Raw genomic sequence first — 6,000 nt, 5'->3', positions numbered from 1 at the left:
ATGCACTTGGTGTCTCTTCAAAATGGGCAAAAACGTAAGACAACCTGTGCCACTCTTGGACCCCATGTAAGCAAGAAATACACTAATGCAGCATACACATCATTGTGCTGTTTGTTCTTTCTATGTGCAAGAATACAGTACGTGTTGATTAGCCACAAGATGAACGGTGTGTGTATTTCACAATGAAAAGACAGGAAACAGCAGGAGCTTGATGCTATCACCTATAGACTGTGCATATGACTGCAACACTCCCCGATTCAAACGTGTCATTACATGCATGTTCAATACCACATATTCTTTAACAATGTCATATATTTGCATGTACTAATTTTAACTTGTGATGTATCCATTTCATAGGCCAAATAATTGTACACTTTGTCCTTTTGTGTTGTATGAAAAGAGGCATCCTCTTGAGTAGGCTACAACTTCAGGAATAAGGAGAGCTAGGCCCCGCCCAGATGACCAAAGCGCAGCAGTCGATTGCCTCCACGTCTAAAGAAATAGTCCCTCTCCAACGAGCGCGTATTAGTGCGTCCGGCGGCACGACGTCAGTCTAGAGTGCGTGGCCATTGGTGCAGGATTGTGTTCACCTGCCTTTAAAGTGCAGATTCCACAGCCTCCTAAAGTTGTATCCGACTATAGAATCACATAATGCCTTGCACCAGTTGCATAGACTTTAGCAACTTGGTAGCACACAATGATCAGGAACAGAAATCTATAAAGGCATCAAAGCAAAACTGGCTGGCCACACTTTCATTATGAGGGGCTGTAAAAAAGTCTCGCCAAATATTCCCGTGACGTCCTTGAAAAAGAGCTGGTGTTTGGCACTTTTTTTAGAATCAAAAACAGATTACAGTGAATGTTGTGTACCACGTCAAAACAAACTGAGCTTGGTTATCTGTACAGCATGTAATGGAAGCTTGCGTTTCACATAGAAAACAGACTGCTCTGTCCAGTACAATTTTGAGGCCAGTATGGCACCTATTATGTCACAGTGTCAATATACAAATTACACTTTTCACAGGCCATTGATTTCACCGTTATTTTTGTATGACGGTTCTTTCAATCAGTGCTTGTATTACATGGGCAGGTGGATTTGAAAGCAAAGATTTGTTTGCAAACCTTCAGACTTCCATAATTGTGTGGCAAGGCACTGGCATGCTGTCGAATAGCTCACACTTCCTCGGTCCTGCACCAAAGAAGCCCAATGCTCTATTTGAAGTTCGATCGCACAACAATTCGATGGCACACAAAGAAGAGTAGCACACACAGCAGAGCGTTCTGCTGTGTGCATTTTTCTTCTTTGGGTCCCGTCGAATTGTTGTCCAATTCACCTTCAAGCTTCTATACCAATACACCCAGTCTTCAACCTCACCAATGCTCTAGTTATTAGGCCACAATGGCGCACATCTTGGAAATGTCCCAACATAAATTAGCTCTCCAAAAATTCACAAGCGTTAAATTTTGCAGCACAGGTGTATGCACGTGCCAGATTCTTTACCGCTAAACTCACAGGAAGCAAAGGGGCAAACATTAACCAGCCTTACTGCGGCCATTACCATCATCATCATGACACCAATGGAAAGACAGTGCCACATTTCAGTAAATGGAATGCCGGAGGGAAAGGTGTGACAGCGAGGCTTACAATAAAAATAGCGGTTACAAGACATGTTCAATGCCAAAATATGCTACTTTGGCATTGTGGCAAGCTTTTACTCGTTTGAGCTTATCATGTTTTGTGTAATTATTGCTCTAAAGCTGTACAAAAGATCTATTTGCTCTGCAATTTTTATTTTTAGCACGGCGGGTTAAATATCCACTTTTCATTGGCATTTTCACCACATTTCTCCTGATATGTAATTTTGCCTTGGTGGTTCATGACATCTTCACGCACACCGATTTCTGCAGAGCATTCGGTCTGCATTGTTCTACTGCTTAAGAATTAGAGCCCCATTATGAGACGAAAATATATGATTTATCCATCCAGAATAACGCTGCCCCACCCCCCAAAAGATATACACTGAACCTCTGGCACATGCATCAACAGTGAACAGAGCAAACAATCTGAAGTATTTTCTTCATGCAAGCCAGCACACTAAGATTCTCAATGCATTTCGCCACAAATGCATAGGCACAACCGGCTTGGCGCAACATCCACATATCGCGCTGCAACAAATTTTGCGATGCCTCGCAGTTTCATAGTGTGGCCGATAGATGACGCATGACCAAAATTCAGCATTATGCATACTAAGTAACTTCACCAATGAAGAACCCCAAGTTCTTTATGAGATTAGCATTCATAGGCTACTACACACGATTTGTGATATCCATTTATCCATTTATACTTAATTAACGTCTTTCCCAAGAAAGTGAGCCATATTGAAGGCACCCTGACAGACAAGTAGAACAATCGGCAAAAAAGTCAGCAACCAGCGAAAAAGTCAGTATCATAGGCGGCCGCATGTGAGATGTCGGTAACACAAAATTTAAGCTGACTACACAGAAGTGACAAATCTGGCAATATGGCATGTCTAGACGTTGTTTCAATGTTAATCACAGTAACGCTGACACTCAAGGCGCTTTAATTCCTACGTACTTTCCGTCGACACACCCGACTACGTTCGTAATGTTCTCGCGAAGTAGGAAGCATTCTTTTATATATGCCCGCTCAGCCGAAGTTTTCGGAAAAGCTAGCCACCACTTGCGCACTGCCGCATCGATAAGCGCGTCAGACATCTCTGACACAGCGGCTGACCGTAGTTTGATAACGTCCAATGTAACGCTCGGCGCCGATGCTTCCCTGAAAACTCCCAGTCCCGTAGGGCGCAGAGGACTTGCTCTACGACGGTGAGCGAATGAACCCCGCCACGCTGTCTCCGCAGACGAGAATCTGCGCCTAGCTCGTCACGCAGCCAGCGCACTGATCTCTTCGACAGGCGAAAATGACGCTGAAACTCCACGTCGGTCATGTAGGTGAACGGGTGCAGACGGTCATACTGCCGCTTGCTGCCGCTGGATGCAATGACACAGGCTGCTGCTGCCGCCGCCATCTTCCCGAGTTGAACTCGGAGGGGGTTTCGCGATGTACGAATTTAGCACGAGTTCGCCTGTCAATCAAAACCAGAGGTCACGCCCCGCGCGAGGCATGTAACTCTTGTGCGCGCACCCACCACAGTTGGGCCACGCCCAACTTATCTTTCGGCAACAGCGACGCGGTGACGAGCTGAGAGACATCAAAAATCTTCACCGCCGACATAAACACGCACAACGCACTGTCATCGGTGATATACTGAGCACCACTATCAAAAACAAAGCGTTGATTGTCGCTGGCTTATGCATGCATCTCGGGCTGCGATGGCACCACAACACGGTTTCATTGCCTGCATTGTGGCGACGTAGCGCACAGTAAATAATTATCGGCACGTCACTGTAGCTGCTCGCAAGGCGTCGATGCGCCGAGGGGGACGACGATGCTGAGGAGTGCGTATTGCAGCAGTCGTTTGAGATGGCTGCTCTGTCATCGGTGATGTATCGGAGCCACAGCGTCGTAAACACGATCAGCGTCCGAGAATCGCTCGCTCTTCTAGACCCAGTGCAATGGATTTCCTCCTCACAAGCACTGCGCACACAACAGTTCCAACACCTTTCTCCGTTCGAAGTCTCATTTCGTAACTGCACACAAGAGCCCTCACCTGCCAAAATGCGATTGCTGCGGTGTCGTTACGATATCCATCTGCGATCGCTGCTGGCTCCAGCAGAGGTAATCCGCAAGCACCTTGGACTGCACAACAGACTCAAATACTGCGTACATGCGCTCAGAGGCACCTTCACTGCGCAAGCGATGACAAGCGATGAATTGTGTCGCTGGGAAGCACGCACTTCTTCGCAATGTATCGCAGAGGCTTCGCGCACAAAGATAAACTGGCACATTTTCACTGAACTGCCTCACTACGAACCCTAAAATAACGTACCGGCATTTTGCAGCGGCAGCCGTTGCTCCCGTATCTATGACTATGTGTCGTTTTTAGTTGGTAAAGCGGGGGCCTTAATAGCCTAGTGAAACGCCTGCGATGAACAGCCGTACCGCGGCACTACGTTTCTATTCCCCTATTAGAGAAAGAGTGATCATGACCCTCCATGGGTGATGAGTGACTTTATTGAGAATAGCACTGCAGCACCCCTAGGCGACTTCTCACCGCATGAACTCCCTCGTGCCTGTGACTCTTTTCAGTGTATCCATAGAATGTATCCCCTTCTAATCTTTCGCCTCACTGTCGCCACTCACGGCAAGAAGTGCAAAATTTATTAATTTGCTCCATCTCCGTTTGTCATCAGAAATTTCTAGCATTCAAAACGAAAAATAGATACCTAAAGAAATAAAAGTGTTCGTTATTTTATTTGTTGTATTTTAACATATTCGTTTGAGTGAAAATGTAGGTGCAAGAATGCGCCGCATGTACCCTGTTCGCATTCGATGGAGGATAGAAAGATAGTGCCCGAAAGAGGAGGCACGCTCTTGACGCGCCCGGGAAAGACGTGGCAAGCGGCTCATGGCAAGTGTTCAGATAGACAGCGGAACCGGTCACGGTATTGTTGAGTTGCGATAATCCGTTGATAAAAATACGCGGCGCTGGCGCGTTTCGTCGTGCAGCCTTCTGCGCTTGAAACGTGGAAGCAGCGTGTAGCGCAAGGTGCGCTCATGTTGTCATACGCGGCTTTCTACATCTTTTTTGTGTTTAGCTTTTGCTCCGTTCACTGACTGCCGTCGAGCAAACTCGGGTAAAACTCGGGTGAACAAAATACTCGGCGCATCCTGCATAGCACCCCAGTTTGGTTCGAAGTCGGTTTGGTTTGGCACCTTTATTTCCAGGTTCCCTGGAAGAATTAGAACACTCGCCGAGTTTGTACTTAGATAAGATACGCGCCATATAGTGGTGTTGTGCTTGTAAATTTTATATATATATATATGATGTAATTACGGGCTAAACGAAAGTTACTAAACCCTCGCTCTGTCCCTGTTTGCAGGCGTTACAAATGAAACAAAATTTCCCTATTTCCCTAAGAGAACCAAAAGGGAAGCTGCATTATATTTGTGGAGAATGGATGACACCAGCACTGCCGCTGACGTGTAGTGAAACTTTAAAATGCAGATGGTAATTGTATGCATTGAAAATCATTACTGAATACACATTTTCTACCCAGCATGCGCCATGCACTCCACAGAGTTACTTCCCCACTTCTCCTTGTTGAACTAAACGAGGAATGTTGTTTATATTTTGCCGACGTAGGAAAGATGATGTTCTTAATACATCGAAAATGTTGTAACTGCGCACGTCAATTGCAGCCTTTGTAGAAAATAACTCATTCGGGCGTTTCGCAGATTTACAAGCTGTATCCTGGGTATCCTGAAAGACTTCAACGGGGCGTAAAGCTTATACTCAAAGATAATAAGAGGCATCTTAAAGGTAACTTGAAGGCAATGTTTCAAAAGGTTCAGTTTATTACAGGCTTTGCGAAAAATTATTCAATCAAATACTTGAAAGCGTTATACGGTCACTATCCACAATGTTTTTCATGGTCCTAGAAGAACTATAGAACTGTAGAAGTAGAAACGAGAACTATAGATAACGCATAGCCGTCTTTTGTTTTCATATTTACGTGCCTAATAAGAGGCACGTCGTAGGTTGATTCAGTGCCCTCGGTGAACTAAAACGTGCACCTGGTTTGTAAAATGATGCAAATAAGGATAATGCTATGAGTAATGCGCAGACAAAGTTGAAAGGGTGTCTGTTAACTAGGACATTTGCAGTAAATTAGGTATGCATGGGCACCGGAATGTTTCAAGCATGTTTTACGATATGGGAAATGCTTAGTCCACTGTTCTGGAAGAAATATAACTGCCGCCAAGATTAACATTGGTGTAAACGATAGAAATGTCAAAGCTGATGCGTATGCGAAGTTCTACGTGTGTGGATAAATTATGGCCTTAGTAAAAAGAAA

The sequence above is a fragment of the Dermacentor andersoni genome, chromosome 2, assembly GCF_023375885.2.
Source record: "Dermacentor andersoni chromosome 2, qqDerAnde1_hic_scaffold, whole genome shotgun sequence".
Lineage (NCBI taxonomy): Eukaryota > Metazoa > Arthropoda > Arachnida > Ixodida > Ixodidae > Dermacentor > Dermacentor andersoni.
This window is presented reverse-complemented; position numbering follows the sequence as displayed.